Here is a 22,682-nt window from a genome sequence, read left to right as displayed (position 1 = left end):
AATGTATTTTTCATTCTTTGTTCGTGATTTCAAAACGTGTTCATAGTTTTCAAATTTATTCACCTTTTCAAATTTTGTTCATAATTCTAAATTGTTCAGTGTACATAAACAAATGTTCAATAGGTATTTAATTGGGTTTTCAGCGCATATCACAAAATTGTTCAATGTGTAGTTAGAAAATGTTCAGATTATATTACAAAATTGTTCAATGTGTAGTTAAAAAATGTTCAGATTATATTACAAAATTGTTCAATGTGTAGCTAAAAAATGTTCAGATTATATTACAAAAATGTTCAATGTATAAAATTTGCTCATCTTATATAAAAAAATGTATAATATATTTTAAATTATTTCAATGTATATCACAAACATGTTCGCTGTGTAGTTAAAAATTGTTCATCATACACCGAAAAAATGTTCAGTGTATATTTGAAAATCGCTCGTCGTATATAAAATTTTGTTCATGTTCTCAATAATTGTTCACGTTTTAACAGTTTGTTTGATTTCAAATTTGATGAACTTTTTTCAAATTCGATGAACTTTTTTCATATCGGTGAACTTTTTTTCAAAATCGATGAACTTTTTCAATTTAGATGAACTTTCTCCAAATTTGATGAAGCTTTTTTGAAATCGTTGAATTTTTTTCAAATTTGATGAACTTTTTTTGAAAATCGATGAACTTCTTTTGAATTCATGAACTGTTTTTTGAATTCATTAACTTTTTCAATATGGTGAACTAATTTTTGAATACGCGAACTTTTTTTTGCATGCTCAAGAACTCCATCTATAATATGTGAACACATTTTCAGATAACTAAAAAATATAAACGCTACAGTGTATTGTGCAATAAATAGCGTGTCTATGTTTATGTTTCTTTAAACTTTCGCGGTGGTAATGTTCACTTGCAGGTAACAGGTGCAGTGGCTAGCCTCACCGCGTCTGAACGTGAGGTCGCGAGGTCAAATCCTGGTTGGAGTATTTTTGGCTGTCATTTTTCTTGTTTCTTTGTTTCGTGATCGTGGGCCGGCCCATCCTGCCGCTGCTGCGGGCGCCAGATCCCTTGCGCGGCGCTGAAGGCGCGCTATAGGAGGCCCCTGACACGTTTTGCGTCAAAACAAGAGCTTGACGCACAAGGGCGACGCAGAACTGGGCCGGCCCATCGAGAAAAAGCACAGCGACGTAAAAAACCCCGAAAAAACAAGTAGCCTACCCTAGGATTCGGTCCTACGACCTCGCTCACAAAAAACACGCAGACCACGGTCAGCGAACCACTCCACCACAAAGCTGCTATCGAACATTAAGGCGCCAAACAATTTAAGAACAGACAGCAGGGTTGAGATTTAGGAAAAACATTTCAGGAACATTTCTTGATAATTTCGAACAATTTGAAATACCGCAAATAATTTCAGATATTCCAAACTATTTTTCTGAAAAAATGTGAACAATTTTTTTAATCCGAATTTAGAAAAACATGAACATTTCTTTATGCAAAGTCTAACAGTTTTATAAACGTGAACATTTTTGTACTGTAGTGCCTAGAACTGTAGCTGCCTTTTTTTTAATTCCGAACAATTTTTCAAATTTGCGAAAGTTTTCTTAATTTATGAACAAAAATTGAAACAGGGACATTTTTGAACTTCTGAACAAATTTTGAATAGCAAGAGCATTTTTTGAAATTTTGAACAAAATTTGAAAACGGGAACTTTTTTCATAAAAGCACGAACATTTTTATAAATTGTGAACCAAAACTGAAAACAGGAACATTTTTCAAACTCCTGAACAATTTTTGAATAGCAAGAACATTTTTTAAATTCTCAAACAATTTTTGAATTTCTGAACAAAATTTTAGAACGGGAACATTCATCATAAAAGCACGAACATTCTTTAATTTCTGAACCTAAATTGAAAACAGGAACAATTTTCAAACTTCCGCACAATTTTTGGAAAAGCACGAACATTTTTTGAATTTCTGAACAAAATTAGAAAGAGGAAACATTTTATGAAATTTTAAGCAATTTATGATAGATGCAAACATTTTTTGAATTTATGAACATTTTTTGAAATTTACGAACATTTTTCCAAAAACTCAAACATTTAAAAAAAATAAAACAAAAAAGGAAAAATAAAAATAAAAAGAAAAAAAGAAAAAAGGACAGGAAAAAAATAAACCATGAAAAAACAAAAATGAAAAGAAAACATAAAAAGAAGAAATAAAAAGGAAAATAGAAAACCAGCTTAAGGAATCTTCTAGAAGGTTCCCAAAACCGATAAAAACCGGCTGGGAAACTTCTAGAAAGTTCCCAAAACCGAAAGTGCCTACAGTGGGAGATGGGCCGGCCCAGCTGATTGCTCCCCTATGCGTTCGCTCGACATTTTGACGCAACGAGCGTCCAACAGGAATTTCCGCATTGTGCGCCTGTGAATGAGCCGGCCCAATACAACGTGAAGAAAGAGAATGGGCCGGCCCTATAGAACGTGAGGAAGGAGAAACCTTCAGCGAGAGCATTGTGCGCATGTGAATGAGCCGGCCCAATACAACGTGAGGAAAGAGAATGGGCCCGACCAATAGAATGTGAGGAAGGAGAAACCTTCAGCGAGAGCATTGTGCGCCTGTGAATGAGCCGCCCAATACAACGTGAGGAAGGAGAAACCTTCAGCGAGAGCTGGCCGCTGGCCGCTGTATTGGGCCAGGATACAAACTCGCGACCCAGCGCTTGTAGAGACAGTACCTAACCACCGGAGCTGATCACTGCTACTATCAAACATTCAGCACGAAATCTTTTAGTACCAAAGAAACCGACATATCAAAATATTTTCCATTTTTTCGAACATTTATATAAAAGTCTGAATACTTTTAAAAGAAATTCTGGAAAAAATTCAAAATACACGAACAAATATTGAAAAAATTGCCCAGTTTTTGGATTTGTAACCAAATTTTAAAACAGAAAGAATGTGTGAATTTGTGAACAAATTTTGAAAAGCGCGAACCTTTTTGCAATTCTAATTACTTTGACAAGCACGAATTTTTTTTGAATTTGCAAACAAATTTAAAATAGGAACTTTTTCGGATTTATGAACAAATGTCCGAAAAATAAACAATTTTAAAACAAGAACATTTTGGACATAAGGATTTTTTTTGCATCTGTGAAAAAATTCTGAAACTCTGAACAAAATTTAGAAAAAGCGAACATTATGATCACAAATGGAATTTGTGAACAAAAATTGAAAACCAGAACATTTTTTGAAGTTATCAACATATTTTGCAAGGCGAACATTTTTGAAAATTAAGAACATTTTTTGAAAGGTGAACATTTTTTCAAATGTACGAACATGCTATAAAAATCACTAAGTTTTTTGGAACTTCCAAAGAAAATAAAAAAACAGGAACAATATTTAACTTCAGATTTTTTTTTGGAAATTTCGAACAAATTTGGAAATTCTGAAAAATAAAAATAGAAAGAAAAATATGAGTAGATTAGGAATTACAAAAGAAATAGAGAAAAGAAAAAAAAAAGAAAATACAAAAAATTAACTAGGTGAACAACTGAAATCAAGAACATTTTTTTAATTTCTGAAAAAAATTAAAAGAACATATTTTAAACTTCTGAACAATATTTTGAAAGTGTGAACATTTTTAAAAAATTTGGGAACACAATTTGAAACAGGAACATTTCGTGAAGTTTTGAACAATTTATGAGCAACAATTTTTTTTTGGAAAAACGAAAATAAACTTTAAAACAGAAAAAACAAAAACGAAAAAAAGAAAAAGAAAGAAAAAGAGACAGAAAAAGGAAAAAAAAAACAGGAAAAGAAAAAAGAAAGAAACTGGTTCAGGAACCTCCTAGAAGGTTCCCAAAACGAGAGAAAACCGGTTGGGAACCAGCTAGAAAGTTCCCAAAACCGGAATGGCTGAGAATTTTAACGGGCTGGCCCATCCCGAACAGTTGTCGGATTCCCCCCTGTGCTCGCTGCGGCAGTTTGCCGCAAAGAGCGGCAAATAGGAAAATCCTAAATAGCAATCGCGGTTCTACGTGATCAAGCGTCGCGGCGACAAGGGATGCTTTTGGTTGCCAGCAGAAGGCCCAACCAGGCCCGAATCGGCAGTTTCTTCGGAGCCAGGCCCGAGCGATGTACACCGAGCACATATGGGTGGTCCCTTTGCTTGGAGAGCTCCTATTTGCCGAGCACGGGCGGCAAATGGTCGAGCCTTCGCCGAAGGAAGAACGCATGGGCCAGCCAATTAGGAGGAAACAAGCTCACAAGTAAAAAAAGAAACAAAAACTCATGTGCCCGCAAAAGTTCGAACTCACGGCCTCCCTTTCTAGAGGTAGCGTTGCTACCGACAGAACCGGTGAGCTATTATGTTAATTTGAGGCGCGAAAGTTTAAGTATCATACTCTGTTGAATCTTTTTTTAAAGTACACATAAAATATTTTGTAATATCCGTTGAACAGTTTCTTAAAATAAGCTGAATATTTTAAATAATACACGATGAACTTATTTTAATATAGAATGAACATATTTGAAAAAAATATGAATATACGTGCTGAACAATTTTCAGACACGAACTGAACATTTGTGAAAATACGTTGAACAATTTACGAATACACATTGAACATTGTGTAATATACACTGAACACAATTAAGAAACATAGTGAACATTTGTATATTCGTTGAAAAACCAAAACCAGAATAGAAAAAGTCCAAAATATATATACTGAACATTTTTTATATCCATTGAACATTTTAAATAATACAAGATGAACATTTTTGAAATAATATGAATATGTGTGTTGTACAATTTTTGAATACGCATTGAACATTTAGTAAAAAACGTTGAGCAATTTCATAATATAGGATGAACATTTTTGTAATACACGATGACATTTTGGTATGCAAAGGTGAACAATTTTCATAATATACAATGAACATTTTTCTTGATACAATGAAATTTCTTGTAATGCACGGTGAACATTTTATATAATACCAAAATAAAAAGAAGAAAACAGAAAAAGAAAAAGAACATAAAAATAAAAAATAATGTTAAAGAAAATGAAACGAAAAAGGAACCAAAACAGAAAAAATAAAAAACCCAAACAAAACAACGGAAAACCGGACAAAACAGTGAAAAACTGAAAGCAAAAAACCGCAGAAGAAAATGAAAAAAAACCGTGCAGAAGCAGCGAAGGAAACCACAGCGATGGAAAACAGGAAATCATACGTGGGCTGGCCCAAGTGGGGAGTCGCTTCATGCCCGTCATATAGGATCCACCCCTTGCATGAGGGGAGTCTTGAGGGATGAGAGCTGTGTACCTGCTTCTTCTTCTACCTTCACTAAGCCCCTTCTTAATCTCCTTTCTTCCTTCTCCTCTCTAATCTACACAACGGTTATTCGATTCGAAATAAGCTCCACGTGAAAAAAATGCGCATTGATGTTACCGTTCCATTTTTGCGATCAGTTCGTAGTTTCGTCGACTGTAAATGCTCAATTTTATAGTCACATTTGGAGCTCTTCGAACGAATTTTGTCAAATTCGTCGCGTACAGTCGACCATTTGAAATTTCCACACGATATTCGTGTGGCAAGTTTTCTGCTTCGACGATCCTAGTGCATCGACACCGCAATTACGCGCACACTGTATATCTTCTGCTCTGTCCTCTGTCTCACAGCCCTCCTGTTCGTCCCTTTCGATGTCGCCGCCGTTCCTCTTGACCTCCTTGCCTGCATCCTACTACACTGGAGTAGTCACGGGTGTCGGTCATCTTGGCCTCCTCTCTCTTGTCCTACTGCACTGACGTTGCCATGACGCGAGTACTACATTTCTCTTCCTTTGTTGCCATGACGCGAGCACTACATTTCTCTTCCTTTGTACACTATCTTCGTGCGGTCTTTTTTGCAGCGACAAGGCTAGCAGCTAGTTCGCCGCGTCGCTGACAAGGTCGCTCGCGCACGACTCCGTGCTCATCGTGTCGGACGCGGAGCCACGACCATCGTCCACCGCAGTCGCCATGGTCCAGCATGCACTGTATTTCTCCTTCCTGTTCCTCTGCCCTTAGCGCTCCTCCGCACGAACTTCCTCTGTGCTGGTGACGCTAGCAACTAGTTCGCCGCGGCGCCGACAAGAACACTCACCTGAGACTTCATGCTCATCGTGTCGGACGTGGCGCCGCAGTCACCGCCCATTGCAGTTGCGAGGCACAGTATGTGTTAAGTGTAAGTGTTAGCTCTTAATCATATCCGGCGTATACAACCAAACACCGTATAGTTGCATGAGCCGAATCAATGCAGACAACCAAACACCGCGTAGTTGCGTGAGCCGAGTCCATGCAGACAACCAAACGCTATGTCAAAATTACACCCCTAATGCAAAAGGACTAGATGTAGGCAACCAAACAATAGGCTTGCATTTCGTCAACCAGCTTCCATTGAGTCAGGCTAAGCTAAGCCAGGCCCGGCTGCTACAGCTGCCAAACACGCCCAAGGTGGTAGTTGACATGCAGGTCCTCAGCGACGCCTTCAGGAAGGATCGCGTTGCGTGGCATAGCATGCATGCAACCCTATAGCGCTACTAGGCAGAGTATATGCATCAAGTGGATATCAACATAGTAGCAGCAGCAGTGTGGTGTACTGTACAGACCTGTGTATAAGTTGAATTGCCGATGCATGCGTATTTATATGTATATATACATGTAATTGATGACGTTCTCCTCTATACGGACATCACGTCCTCTGCCTGGGTAACTCTTCCGTGAAAATGGAGCCCTCTCTCAACAGCAGTTGGCCGCCCAAACAAGGCGTCCATGTTGCTCTCTACGATGCGCCCGGAAGAGCTAACACTTACACTTACACTAGCGACTCGGCCGCTGGCCATCGAGCTCATGCACGGCACCGCCGTGGCAACGATGTCTGGCGTGGAGGCCCGTGCACGTCGTCGAGGAGGCTAGCTAAGCTAGCAGCTAGGCCGTGAGGTCAAACGGTGCAACCTGCTGCTGCGTCTCTGCATGTGGGAGCTCCTGCGTCTGCTCGTTTGCTTCTTTTCTCGGTCGCGGTAGCGTGGTAAGGTCAAATTCGCAGACCGCAGTCTGACGTACCTTCCCGCCTCTCATTTTGGTGCAACGACAGCAGGGAGGAGGGGAAGGCTGCCGGGCTTTGGACACTAGTGCAGCACTGCTTTATGTACTGCCACTACAGGCCATCGCGTCTTCCTCTCTCTCTAGTGTACTGCCACTGCTTTATGTATCCGAGAGTGGTTTTTAGCGGTCCGGTTTCTACCGGATAAGCTTACATCACCCGCAAAAAAAGCTCACATCACATTGATGTTGGTCGAAGATTCGTGCAGTATTTGTCCGATCAACAAAGTGAACTGTGCGTATTTGTTTGGGCAGTACACAACCTCAACCGTTGTGTACTGCTATACATGTCGGAAATAGTAACAATACAACCGCAGGCCCACGTTAGAGCCACGCCTCATCCATATCCCCACTTGCTTGTGTGTCCTGTGAGCCCTGTGACGTAAATCGCAGTGTGCCGCGACTCTACAAGATTCAGATTCAGATTTATCTGTCCACTTTTATCCATGGCTTACCAATTCGCCCTCGTACTACGAGTTTTAAACTGCAAGTTTGTTTCGCTTCCTTGTTGTCAAGGTAATGTATCATCACAACTAAAGTACGATTTTAATATCGCTGATCTATGGGCAATTTTCCACCTCCAGATCTATTCCTATTTGGTACGGCACATTTTGCTGATAGTGTATTGTTTCAACACGAATGCGATTTCATTTCAAATCTTGTATGTTGTTGATGTTTCGCTCATGTTTTACTTATGTATGGTAGTGGCTTGATAAGAGCCGGAGACGATCAACCACCTACTCCTTGGGTGCGTCCTGGCTCGACAAGTGTGGACAGACGTAGCTAGCAACTGGGCTAGGCCGACGTGGGTGCCACGGCATGACAGTAATCTGGTGGACTGGTGGACTTCGCTGGACCCACAACAAGATATGAGGAAAGAAACATGGACAATCGTCGCCTTAGTGGCATGGACACTCTGGAGACACAGGAACGACATCGTTTTCAATGGTGTAGTACCGTCGGCGGATGTAGTGCTGAACAAGATTAACACCGAGGGACAAAACTGGTGGGCGGCGGCTCTGTTGAGGGAAGATAGATCCCTACCGATGAGGGTGGACAGGTTGGATAGAGTCGAGTAGTACCAATAGGTGTCGTGGTGTGGCTTCTTAGCCGTGGTTGAGTTGTAAAAACCTTTACCGTCGTGGCATTTTCTATCTATGATCTCGATACGTCATTTCGTTAACGTATCCTTGAAAAAAATGTATGGTAGTGGCAACAGTCATGTTCTTCATTGTATTGACATTCGTGTTTGTATGATCGATTCTGTCATTTGTGGAAGTTCTACCTGCATGACAAAAATAACCTCCTCTATTAGTACATGAATATGGACAACCTCCTCTATTAGTACATGAATATGGACAGTGCTACTACTTCAATGTGGTTAATAATTGTTGAAATTTTTAATTTTAGAGCCATGCTTACATTGTTAATTGGAGTTGCTAGGCCTCTGTGTCCATTAAAGTACAAAGCACAGTACATGGCATACAAAGCTGAAATTTTCCTGTCGACATCATTGTTATAGAAACATACCCCCCCCCCCCCAAAAGATGAAAATTGCAACTATTTTGTTCACACTTGTTCAACAACCTGGTGCATCTAGTGCATACCTCCACGATCTTGATAGGCCATGTTTGTTTCGGTCATTTCCATCTCGGATAAAAAGTTCCAATGCACTTTGTCATCGTACAGTGCAAGTCAATTATTGTCCCAAAGTGCATAGCCTCGTGTTCATTAGCCCCAATTTTGTTAGGGTCCAACAAATGGATTTCCTTATTTACTATGTCACGCACATACACTGCTTTCGTACTGAAGCGGTCTACCGGGACGATTAGCTGTACATGCATGTTAGTCCTAAGTGATCAGTAATGCAAGTATGTAATGATGCACTAAAGAGATGTTAGTATCATTGATAGTACCTGTGTGCAGTATTCTACTTCATACTTGAATAACTTGCTTTTGAAAAATTTGGCATACTGTTTCAGATCCGTTGGTCTGTCCTTGCATAGAGCTAGATGCTGCAAAACCAGCACAACTTAATATGAATGAGCAACCAAATTAAAACATGGACATGCCGACGTGATTCACTTGCGTTTGACTTCAAATCATAAGACAAGGATGTTTTCTTACTCACCGACCAACTATTTGGCATGAAGTGTCCGGGCCATTTCTGAAATTCTCCGAATATTAGGTCACCGCGACATGTGTATGATCTAAGCAGTGCATCGTAGTATTCCAATGAGTACATTGCACCTAGTTTGGTATTTGCTTTCATAACCTTCCTAGATATATGTACTGTTGTTGGACTATGATGCTCATACCATATACTACAGACAAAACAAGTGAGTACTAATCAACATCGTTCATAATGCTTTGAATAATATGTACCGTTCTGCCTGAAATACATATGCTGATATATCATTTTCGTTTTTTCTGTGCAACCATCTCTATAGTTTACTCTCCGTGATACATTAATGTTTGATGTGTCAAACTCAAATGGTGACTTCCCATCATATTGTCTACAATATGAGTTAACGACGTATAATGATTAAGAAAAGTGCTTTGCAATTGAACTGGCAAACCTTCATTGTTTATTCTTGTGAACACACCTTTAGAAGATCTATTTTTTTGTCGGTTGGCCTTGTACTTGGTCTTCAGGATTAATTGTCCAACTGACATGGCTTTCCCACTCCTAGTAGTTGCTGCATATAAAGTGGTGTTGTGCGACCATGCGATATGTTATGAATCAGTGAAAAAACATTCACAAGTTTAAACAATCTTCCTGCTGCAAAACATGTCCATAAATTTGTCTGCTCATTATAATCAATGTGCTACATCAAGTAGATCCAATGTGAAACAAATCTTGTACCTGCACTTCTCAAGACTTCTTATTCATCAAGTAATTCGCTGTCGTTCAGTGCCTCCCTCTTTCTCTTATTGTTCAACGATTGTAAAACATGTTGCCCTTGTTTGCTAAATCTAGAATAGCATACCAGGTGTGGTTCTTTGAACTGTGAACAATAGAGTTGTTACTACATGCACAAACAATGTTAATACATCTGAGACATGATATTCTGTGGATTACCTGGTGTTTCCCCAAAATCCGGCTACTTGAGCCTTCTACATAGACCGTGTCCTCCTCTATTAGCTGTTGAACAACATCTTGGGTGAAGAGTGAAGCCCGTGGAAACACATTGTCAGGTATGTTGCTGTTGCTCGTTTTTAGATTGTACAGATAGTGAACCTGCAAAATTGTATTATTAGAACTAAGCAATATTTTTTGTTTGTTCTTAAGTAGTCCTGGTCATATAGCACTATCGAATATGTTGCTGCTATTTACCTGCAGATATGGTGGACACCCGCCAAGCTTAATATGTGGGCACTTTGCCCTGATTTGAGCCTGAGCACACCTTGCCTCCTATAGAGTTCGCTTCCTCACATATTCAGGCTAGTTGAAGGAATGTATCTAAGTTGGATCAACAAGGCTAGGAATGATCTCAAATGGGTATGCAATTTTGCTGCCATTTACAGCAAGCAATCCTGCTATTGCTAAAACTGCTGCGGCAACTCTGAAACCCATCTCTTCGTGAAACATCATCTTCTTTGTGTATTCTGTAGTGACAATGTCTTCTATGTGATTCACTGTGAAATGTGCGGGTTTGTCGTTTCCCACCGACAAGAAACACTTGACAAGTTCTACACGTGACCTTGATACCAGCAGTGATCTCTCCATATGAAATACCAATTTTCCAGAGCATGGTAAGCTAGTCACAATGTTTACGTGTGTATCTTTGATAGGTATGATGTAGTTGTTTTCTAACCTTATACAAGAGTTGTTTGCATCCACCCTGCTCAGCAGCCATAAGTAGTGCATATCATCGTTATCCTTTATTATTGGGGTGGTGCATGATACGTCTCCAACGTATCTATAATTTTTGATTGTTCCATGCTATTATATTATCTGTTTTGGATGTTTAATGGGCTTTAATATGCTCTTTTATATTATTTTTGGGACTAACCTATTAACCGGAGGCCCAGTGCCAATTTATGTTTTTTTGCCTATTTTAGAGTTTCGCAGAAAAGGAATACCAAACGGAGTCCAAATAAAATGAAACCTTCGCGATGATCTTTCTTGGATCGAAAGCAAACCAGAAGACTTGGAGATGAAGTCGAGGCAGGAGGGCGCGCCCAGGGGGGTAGGCGCGCCCCCCACCCTCGTGGGCCCCTCGTAGCTCCACCGACGTACTTCCTTCTCCTATATATACTCTTATACCCTAGAAACATCAGGGAGAGCCACGAAACCACTTTTCCACTGCCGCAACCTTCTGTACCCGTGAGATCCCATCTTGGGGCCTTTTCCGGCGATCTTCCGGAGGGGGAATCGATCACGGAGGGATTCTCCAATGACGTGAGTAGTTTACCACAGACCTTCGGGTCCATAGTTATTAGCTAGATGGCTTCTTCTCTCTCTTTGATTCTCAATACAAAGTTCTCCTCGATGTTCTTGGAGATCTATCCGATGCAATACTCTTTTGCGGTGTGTTAGCTGAGATCCGATGAATTGTAGATTTATGAACTTGATTATCTATTAATATTATTTGGTTCTTCTCTGAATTCTTATATGCATGATTTGATATCTTTGCAAGTCTCTTCGAATTATCGGTTTAGTTTGGCCTACTAGATTGATCTTTCTTGCAATGGGAGAAGTGCTTAGCTTTGGGTTCAATCTTGTGGTGTCCTTTCCCAGTGACAGTAGGGGCAGCAAGGCACGCATTGTATTGTTGCCATCGAGGATAAAAAGATGGGGTTTATATCATATTGCTTGAGTTTATCCCTCTACATCATGTCATCTTGCTTAATGCGTTACTCCGTTCTTATGAACTTAATACTCTAGATGCATGCTGGATAGCGATCGATATGTGGAGTAATAGTAGTAGATGCAGAATCGTTTCGGTCTACTTGACACGGACGTGATGCCTATATTCATGGTCATTGCCTTAGATATCTTCATAACTTTGCGCTTTTTTATCAATTGCTCGGCAGTAATTTGTTCACCCACCGCAATACATGCTATCTTGAGAGAAGCCACTAGTGAAACCTATGGCCCCCGGGTCTCTTTCTTATTATATTGCATCTCTTTTATTTACATCGCATCTCGTTTACTATTTTGCAATCTTTACTTTCCAATCTATACAAAAAAATACCAAAAATATTTACTTTACTATCTCTATAAGATCTCACTTTTGCGACTGGCCGTGAAGGCATTGACAACCCCTTTATCGCGTTGGTTGCAAGGTTCTTGATTGTTTGTGCAGGTACTAGGTGACTTGTGCGTTGTCTCCTACTGGATTGATACCTTGGTTCTCAAAAACTGAGGGAAATACTTACGCTACTTTGCTGCATCACCCTTTCCTCTTCAAGGGAAAACCAACGCATGCTCAAGAGGTAGCAAGAAGGATTTCTGGCGCCGTTGCCGGGGAGATCTACGCCAAGTCAAGACATACCAAGTACCCATCATAAACTCTTCTCCCTCGCATTATATTATTTGCCATTCGCCTCTCGTTTTCCTCTCCCCCACTTCTAAAACGATTTTCAAAAACCTTTGCCTTTTCTTCGCCCCTCTTCCGTTCGTCACTTTTCGCTTGCTTCTTGTGCGTCCATGTGTTAGATCGTTTGTTGCGCCTTCATGGCTAGTCCTCCTATCATTGTTAATACTCCCAATAATGAAGTTCTCAATTTTAAACAAAGGGAGGGAGAAAATCTAAAAGATGCTTGGTATAGAATTTGCAATGCTCAAAATAGATCTACTAGGAAGCAATCTACTTGCGTTCTTCTTCGCAATTTTTATGTAGGCATCACTCCTTGGAATAGATATGTTCTTGACACCATTATCGGAGGGAATTTCTTGAGAAGCCATACTTTTGATTCTTATGATGCTATGATAGATTTGTTAGGCCCACCACCTCTTTTGGTTAATGGAACTATTTTAACTTTGGAACATGTGATGCAAAGGCTTGATATTATTGAAAATAAAATTGCCACTGTAGAGTTAATCGAAAATCTGGATAAAAAGATCCACAACCAAATTACCCAATACGGATCTAAGGTAGGAGTTACTCTGAAAAATCTTAGGGAAAATGAACCCATAGTTAATGAGAAGATAGATCAAGATTCTACTAGAATTGATAAACTCGAAGATATTATTACCAACTTGGGGACCACTTTTTCTGCAGTTAAAAATGCCTCAAATCCTCCTCCTACCAAAGTTGCCAAGTTCACCTATGTTCCTAAAAATAAGGGTGAATCTTCTAAGGAAAATGAAGACCTCAAATCAATAAGTGTTCACCCTAACTTTTTCAATATCATTAAGGAACCTTTTGCTACAAATGAATTTTTTGATTTCTTGCCTAGGAGTTTGATCATTAACAGAAACAAAGAACCTCCTAGGGGTTATGTGTGTTCAATCGACGGATTGCATACCGAAGATGGCAATACCTAGATCTATTCTTGTTTTTATGCCTAGCTAGGGGCGTTAAACGATAGCGCTTGTTGGGAGGCAACCCAATTTTATTTTTGTTCTTTGCTTTTTGCTACTGTTTAGTAATAAATAATTTATCATGCTACTGTTATGATTGTGTTTTTATGTTTTAATTAGTGTTTTTGCCAAGTAGAACCTTTGGGAAGACTTGGGTGAAGTCTTTGCGATCTTGCTGTAAAAAAACCGAAACTTTTGCGCTCACGAGATTAGCGGTCATTTTTTTACTGGAAAGTGATTTTAGGTTGATTCTTTTTGCAGAAGATTAATAAACAAATTCCTCACGCACCAATTTATTTCAGAATTTTTGGAGTTACATAAGTATTCGAAAGTTACAGATTGCTACAGACTGTTCTGTTTTTGACAGATTCTGTTTTTCGTGTGTTGTTTGCTTATTTTGATGAATCTATGAGTAGTATCGGGGGGTATGAACCATAGAAAAGTTGGAATACAGTAGGTTTAACACCAATACAAAGAAAGAATGAGTTCATTACAGTACGTTAAAGTGGTGGTTCATTTTGTTATACTAACGGAGCTCATAAGATTTTCTGTTAAGTTTTGTGTTGTGAAGTTTTCAAGTTTTTGGGTAAAGATTTGATGGATTTTGGAATAAGGAGTGGCAAGAGCCTAAGCTTGGGGATGCCCAAGGCACCCCAAGGTAAAATTCAAGGACAACCAAAAGCCTAAGCTTGGGGATGCCCCGGAAGGCATCCCCTCTTTCGTCTTCGTCTATCGGTAACTTTACTTGAGGCTATATTTTTATTCACCAGATGATATGTGTTTTGCTTGGAGCATCTTGTATGATTTCAGTATTTGATTTTTAGTTTACGACAATCATCCTTTCTGTACACACCTTTTGGGAGAGACACGCATGAATCGGAATTTATTAGAATACTCTATGTGCTCACTTTTATCTTTTGAGCTATACAATTTTGCTCTAGTGCTTCACTTATATCTTTTTAGAGCACGGTGATGGTTTTATTTTATAGAAATTATTGATCTCTCATGCTTCACTTGTATTATTTTGAGAGTCTTTTAGAACGGCATGGTAACTTGCTTTGGTTATAAAACTAGTCCTAATATGATGGGCATCCAAGATAGGTATAATAAAAACTTTCATATAAAGTGTGTTGAATACTATGAGAAGTTGATGCTTGATTATTGTTTTCAGACATGAGGCTGGTGATATTAGAGTAATTCTAGTAAACTAATTGTGAATTTGAGAAATACTTGTGTTGAGGTTTGCAAGTCCCGTAGCATGCACGTATGGTAACCGTTGTGTAACAAATTTGAAGCATGAGGTATTTCTTTGATTGTCTTCCTTATGAGTGGTGGTCGGGGACGAGCGATGGTCTTTTCCTACCAATCTATCCCCCTAGGAGCATGCGCGTAGTGCTTGGTTTTTTATAACTTGTAGATTTTGCAATAAGTATGTGAGTTCTTTATGACTAATGTTGAGTCCATGGATTATACGCACTCTCGCCCTTCCACCATTGCTAGCCTCTCTAGTACCGCGCAACTTTCGCCGGTACCATAAACCCACCATTTACCTTCCTCAAAACAGCCACCATACCTACCTATTCTGGCATTTTCATAGCCATTCCGAGATATATTGCCATGCAACTTTCCGCCGTTCCGTTTATTATGACACGCTCCATCATTGTCATATTGCCTTGCATGATCATGTAGTTGACATCGTATTTGTGGCAAAGCCACCCTCATAATTTTTTCATACATGTCACTCTTGATTCATTGCACATCCCGGTACACCGCCGGAGGCACGCATATAGAGTCATATTTTTGTTCTAAGTATCGAGTTGTAATCCTTGAGTTATAAATAAATAGAAGTGTGATGATCATTGATACGTCTCCAACGTATCTATAATTTTTGATTGTTCCATGCTATTATATTATCCATCTAGGATGTTTTATATGCATTTATATGCTATTTTATATTATTTTTGGGACTAACCTATTAACCTAGAGCCCAGTGCCAGTTTCTGTTTTTCCTTGTTTTTGAGTTTTACAGAAAAGGAATACCAAACGGAGTCCAACTGACCTGCCAATTTTTGTGGATTTTTTATGGAGCAAAAGAAGCCCCCGGAGTAAAAGAGTTGGGCCAGAAGAGTCCCGGGCCGTCCACGAGGGTGGGGGGCGCGCCCTACCCCCTGGGCGGAGACCCCCCCTGACGTGAGACCTACGCCAAAAATTCCTATAAATACAGAAACCTCCAGAAAATAACCTAGATCGGGAGTTCCGCCGCCGCAAGCCTCTGTAGCCACCAAAAACCAACCGGGACCCTATTCCGGCACCCTGCCGGAGGGGGGATCCATCACCGGTGGCCATCTTCATCATCCCGGCGCTCTCCATGACGAGGAGGGAGTAGTTCACCCTCGGGGCTTAGGGTATGTACCAGTAGCTATGTGTTTGATCTCTCTCTCTCTCTCTCTCTCTCTCTCTCTCTCTCTTGTGTTCTTGATGTGAAACGATCTTGATGTATCACGAGCTTTGCTATTATAGTTGTATCTTATGATGTTTCTCCCCCTCTATCTCCTTGTGATGGAATGAGTTTTCCCTTTGAAGTTATCTTATCGGATTGAGTCTTTAAGGATTTGAGAACACTTGATGTATGTCTTGCATGTGCTTATCTGTGGTGACAATGGGATATTCACATGATCTACTTGATGTATGTTTTGGTGATCAACTTGCGGGTTCAGTGACCTTGTGAACTTATGCATAGGGGTTGGCACACGTTTTCATCTTGACTCTCCGGTAGAAACTTTGGGGCACTCTTTGAAGTTCTTTGTGTTGGTTGAATAGATGAATCTGAGATTGTGTGATGCATATCGTATAATCATACCCACAGATACTTGTGGTGACATTGGAGTATCTAGGTGACATTAGGGTTTTGGTTGATTTGTGTCTTAAGGTGTTATTCTAGTACGAACTCTAGGATAGATCGAATGGAAAGAATAGCTTCATGTTATTTTACTACGGACTCTTGAATAGATCGATCAGAAAGGATAACTTTGAGGTGGTTTCATACCCTACCATAATCTCTTTGTTTGTTCTCCGCTATTAGTAACTTTGGAGTGACTCTTTGTTGCATGTTGAGGGTATTTATATGATCCAATTATGTTATTATTGTTGAGAGAACTTGCACTAGTGAAAGTATGAACCCTAGGCCTTGTTTACGCATTGCAATACCGTTTACGCTCACTTTTATCATTAGTTACCTTGCTGTTTTTGTAGTTCCAGATTACAAAAACCTAGATCTACCTTCCATATTGCACTTGTATCACCATCTCTTCGCCGAACTAGTGCACCTATACAATTTACCATTGTATTGGGTGTGTTGGGGACACAAGAGACTCTTTGTTATTTGGTTGCAGGGTTGTTTGAGAGAGGCCATCTTCATCCTACGCCTCCCACGGATTGATAAACCTTAGGTCATCCACTTGAGTGAAATTTGCTACTGTCCTACAAACCTCTGCACTTGGAGGCCCAACAACGTCTACAAGAAGAAGGTTGTGTAGTAGACATCAAGCAGTTTCTAGCGCCGTTGCTGGGGAGGTGAGTGTTTGAAGGTATATCTTTAGATCTTGCAATCGAATCTTTTAGTTTCTTGTTTTATTACTAGTTTAGTCTATAAAAGAAAACTACAAAAAAATGGAATTGAGGGTGCCTCATATGCTTCATCTTTTTAATGTCTTCCGTGAAAATAAGGATTCTGATAATTGTGCTCAATTGCTAGAGGAAGAATGCATTAGAATGTTTGGCACTAAATCTTTGAATGATGAGCATGATTGCAATGTTTTTAGTACGAATTCCTTGAATATCCATGATGCTAATGATATGCAAAGCCACAAGCTTGGGGATGCTATGTTTGACGAAGATGATATGTTTTGTCCCCCAAGTTTTGATGAGCAAATTTATTATGATGATAGCATGCCTCCTATTTATGATGATTATATTGATGAAAGTGGGTTTGGAAGAGTGTCAACTTTAGGAAGTAATGATCCCACTATTTTGGAAGGTGTTGAATCTTATTGTGACAATTATGAAATTGGATTTGGAGAGGTCATGACTTTATTTAGTAACGATTCCACTATCTTGGAAGAGGTTTCAATTGATTATGATGAGAACAAAGTTGCTACTTATGATAATTATTGTGATGATACTTATGCTATAAAAAGTAGTGATGATTATATTTATAAACCTTGTCATGATTATGATTACCCTTTTTCCGAACTTCATTCTTTCAATGTGGAAATAATTTATAGTATTTGAGTTTCTTATGGTACTCTCACTATTCTGAATGAGAAGAAAATTGCTTATGTGGGGAGTAATAAAAATTCTATGCTTGTAGATCATGAAAAGAATGCTTTATGTGATGGTTATATTGTTGAATTCATTCATGATGCTACTGAAAATTATTATGAGGGAGGAATATATGCTCGTAGGAATTACAATAATATCAAGTTTCCTCTCTATGTGCTTAAAGTTTTAAAGTTATGCTTGTTTTGCCTTCCTATGCTAGTTGATTATTGTTCCCATAAGTTGTTTGTTCACAAAATCCCTATGCATAGGAAGTGGGTTATACTTAAATGTGCTAGTAATATTCTTCATGATGCTCTCTTTATGTTTCAATTCTTATCTTTTATGTGAGCATCATTGAAATCATCATGCCTAGCTAGGGGCGTTAAATGTTAGCCCTTGTTGGGAGGCAACCCAATCTTATTTTTGTTCCTTTGCTTTTGCTCCTGTTTAGTAATAAATAATTCATCTAGACTCTGTTTAGATGTGGTTTTATGTTTTAATTAGTGTTTGTGCCAAGTAGAACCTTTGGGAAGACTTGGGTGAAGTCTTTGTGATCTTGCTGTAAAAAACAGAAGCTTTAGCGCTCACGAGATTAGCTGCCATTTTTTACTGGAGAGTGATTTTAGGTTGATTATTTTTGCAGATGATTAATAGACAAATTACTCAGGTCCACCAATTTATTTCAGAATTTTTGGTGTTCCAGAAGTATTCGAACGTTACAGATTACTACAGACTGTTCTATTTTTGACAGATTCTGTTTTCTATGTGTTGTTTGCTTATTTTGATGAATCTATGAGCAGTATCGGAGGGTATGAACCATAGAGAAGTTGGAATACAGTAGATATTACACCAATATGAATTTATAATGAGTTCACAACAGTACCTAAGTGGTGGTTTTATTTTCTTATACTAACGGAGCTTACGAGTTTTCTGTTGAGTTTTGTGTTGTGAAGTTTTCAAGTTTTGGGTAAAGATTCGATGGACTATGGAATAAGGAGTGGCAAGAGCCTAAACTTGGGGATGCCCAAGGCACCCAAAGGTAATATTCAAGGACAACCAAGAGCCTAAGCTTGGGGATGCCCCGGAAGGCATCCCCTCTTTCGTCTTCGTTCATCGGTAACTTTACTTGGAGCTATATTTTTATTCACCACATGATATGTGTTTTTCTTGGAGCGTCATTTTATTTTCTTTTGTTTTGCTTGCTGTTTGAATAAAATACCAAGATCTGAAATTCTTAAATGTTAGAGAGTCTTCACATAGTTGCATAATTATTCAACTACTCATTGATCTTCACTTATATCTTTCGGAGTAGTTTGTCGTTTGCTCTAGTGCTTCACTTATATCTTTTAGAGCACGACGGTGGTTTTATTTTGAAGAAATAGATGAACTCTCATGCTTGACTTATACTATTTTGAGAGTCTTTCTAGAACAGCATGGTAATTTTCTTTGGTTATGAAACTAGTCCTAATATGATGGGCATCCAAGAGGGATATAATAAAAACTTCCATATAGAGTGCATTGAATACTATGAGAAGTTTGATACTTGATGATTGTTTTGAGATATGAAGATGGTAATATTAGAGTCATGCTAGTTGAGTAATTGTGAAATTGAGAAATACTTGTGTTGAGGTTTGCAAGTCCCGTAGCATGCACGTATGGTAACCGTTGTGTGACAAATTTGAAGCATGAGGTTTTCTTTGATTGTCCTCCTTATGGGTGGCGGTCGGGGACGAGCGATGGTCTTTTCCTGCCAATCTATCCCCCTAGGAGCATGCACGTAGTGCTTGGTGTTGATGACTTGTAGATTTTTGCAATAAGTATGTGAGTTCATTATGACTAATGTTGAGTCCATGGATTATATGCACTCTCACCCTTCCATCATTGCTAGCCTCTTCGGTACCGTGCATTGCCCTTTCTCACCTTGAGAGTTGGTGCAAACTTCGCCGGTGCATCCACACCCTGTGATATGATACGCTCTATCACACGTAAACCTCCTTATATCTTCCTCAAAACAGCCACCATACCTACCTATTATGGCATTTCCATAGCCATTCCGAGATATATTGCCATGCAACTTTCCACCGTTCCGTTTATTATGACACACTTCATCATTGTCATATTGCCTTGCATGATCATGTAGTTGACATCGTATATGTGGCAAGGCCACCATGCATATCTTCATACATGTCACTCTTGTTTCATTGCCCATCCCGTTACACCGCCGGAGGCATTCATATAGAGTCATACTTTGTTCTAGTATCGAGTTGTAATCTTTGAGTTGTAAATAAATAGAAGTGTGATGATCATCATTAATAGAGCATTGTCCCAAAAAAAGGCCAAATAAAAAAGGAAAGGCCAAATAAAAAAATAAAAAAGGGGACAATGCTATATCCTCTTTCCACACTTGTGCTTCAAAGTAGCACCATGATCTTCATGATAGAGAGTCTCTTATATTGTCACTTTCATATACTAGTGGGAATTTTTCATTATAGAACTTGGCTTGTATATTCCAACAATGGGCTTCCTCAAATGCCCCAGGTCTTCGTGAGCAAGCAAGTTGGATGCACACTCACTAGTTTCTTTTGTTGAGCTTTCATATACTTATAGCTCTAGTGCATCCATTGCATGGTAATCCCTACTCACTCACATTGATATCTATTGATGGGAATCTCCATAGCCCGTTGATTAGCCGCGTCGATGTGAGACTTTCTCCTTTTTTGTCTTCTCCACACAACCTCCATCATCATATTCTATTCCACCCATAGTGCTATGTCCATGGCTCGCGCTCATGTATTGCGTGAAAATTGAAAAAGTTTGAGAATACTAAAGTATGAAACAATTGCTTGGCTTGTCATCGGGGTTGTGCATGATGGGAGCATTTTGTGTGACGAAAATGAAGCATGGCCAAACTATATGATTTTGTAGGGATGAGCTTTCTTTGGCTATGTTATTTTGATAAGACATAATTGCTTGGTTAGTATGCTTGAAGTATTATTATTTTTTATGTCAATACTAAACTTTTGTTTTGAATCTTTGGGATCTGAACATTCATGCCACAATAAACGAAATTACATTGATAATTATGATAGGTAGCATTCCACATCAAAAATTCTGTTTTTATCATTTACCTACTCGAGGACGAGCAGGAATTAAGCTTGGGGATGCTTGATACGTCTCCAACGTATCTATAATTTTTGATTGTTCCATGCTATTATATTATCCATCTAGGATGTTTTATATGAATTTATATGCTATTTTATATGATTTTTGGGACTAACCTATTAACCTAGAGCCCAGTGCCAGTTTCTGTTTTTTCCTTGTTTTTGAGTTTTACAGAAAAGGAATACCAAAAGGAGTCCAATTGACCTGCCAATTTTTGTGGATTTTTTATGGACCAAAAGAAGCCCCCGGAGTAAAAGAGTTGGGCCAGAAGAGTCCCAGGCCGTCCACGAGGGTGGGGGGTGCGCCCTACCCCCTGGGCGTGGGCCCCTAACTCGTGGACGACTCAGAGACCCCCCTGACGTGAGACCTACGCCAAAAATTCCTATAAATATAGAAACCTCCAGAAAATAACCTAGATCGGGAGTTCCGCCGCCGCAAGCCTCTATAGCCACCAAAAACCAATCGGGACCCTGTTTCGGCATCCTGCCGGAGGGGGGATCCCTCACCGGTGGCCATCTTCATCATCCCGGCGCTCTCCATGACGAGGAGGGAGTAGTTCACCCTCGGGGTGATACGTCTCCCGTATCTATAATTTATGAAGTATTCATGGCATGTTTACAAAAGTTTTATATGATTTTGGTATGATTTGATTAGAACTAACCCAGACTGACGCTGTTTTCAGCAGAACTACCGTGGTGTTGTTTTTGTGCAGAAATAAAAGTTCTCGGCATGCGCTGAAAATCAATGGAGAATTTTTCTGGAAAATATGAAAAATACTGGAACAAAAATCTGCCGGAGGGGAGTCCCGTGGGCCCCATAAGGGTTGGGGGCGCGCCCACCCCCCTGGGCGCTCCCCTGCGCCTTGTGAACTACCTGTGGGGCCCCCTGACTTGTTCTCGACGCCAACCTCTCCTATAAATACCCAAACCTCCAGAAATTAACCTAGATCGAAAGTTCTGCCGCCGCAAGCCTCTGTAGCCACGAGAAATCAATCTAGGCCCTCTCTGGCACCCTGCCGGAGGGGGCCATCATCACCGGAGGCCATGGAGGAGGATCCCGGAGGGGCCATTATCGCCATGAAGGCCAAGGACCAGAGGGAGAACCTCTCCCCATCTAGGGGGAGGCCATGGAGGAGGAAGCACAAGGGGGAGAACCTCTCCTGCTCTCTCCCGGTGGTGCCGGAGTGCCATCGGGAGGGGAATCATCGCCGCGGTGGTCGTCTTCATCAACATCACCATCCTCATCTATTTTACACGGTCCACTCTCTCGCACCCCGCTGTAATCCCTACTTGAACATGGTGCTTTATGCCACATATTATGATCCAATGATGTGTTGCCATCCTATGATGTTTTGAGTAGATATCCTTTGTCTTTGGGTTGATTGATGATCTAGATTGGTATGAGTTGTATGTTTTATTTTGGTGCTGTCCTACTGTGCCCTCCGTGTCGTGCAAGCATGAGGGATTCCCGTTGTAGGGTGTTGCAATATGTCCATGGTCTACTTATTGTCTGCGTTGCTTGAGTGACAGAAGCATAAA

The sequence above is a fragment of the Aegilops tauschii genome, chromosome 3 (assembly GCF_002575655.3).
Source record: "Aegilops tauschii subsp. strangulata cultivar AL8/78 chromosome 3, Aet v6.0, whole genome shotgun sequence".
Lineage (NCBI taxonomy): Eukaryota > Viridiplantae > Streptophyta > Magnoliopsida > Poales > Poaceae > Aegilops > Aegilops tauschii.
This window is presented reverse-complemented; position numbering follows the sequence as displayed.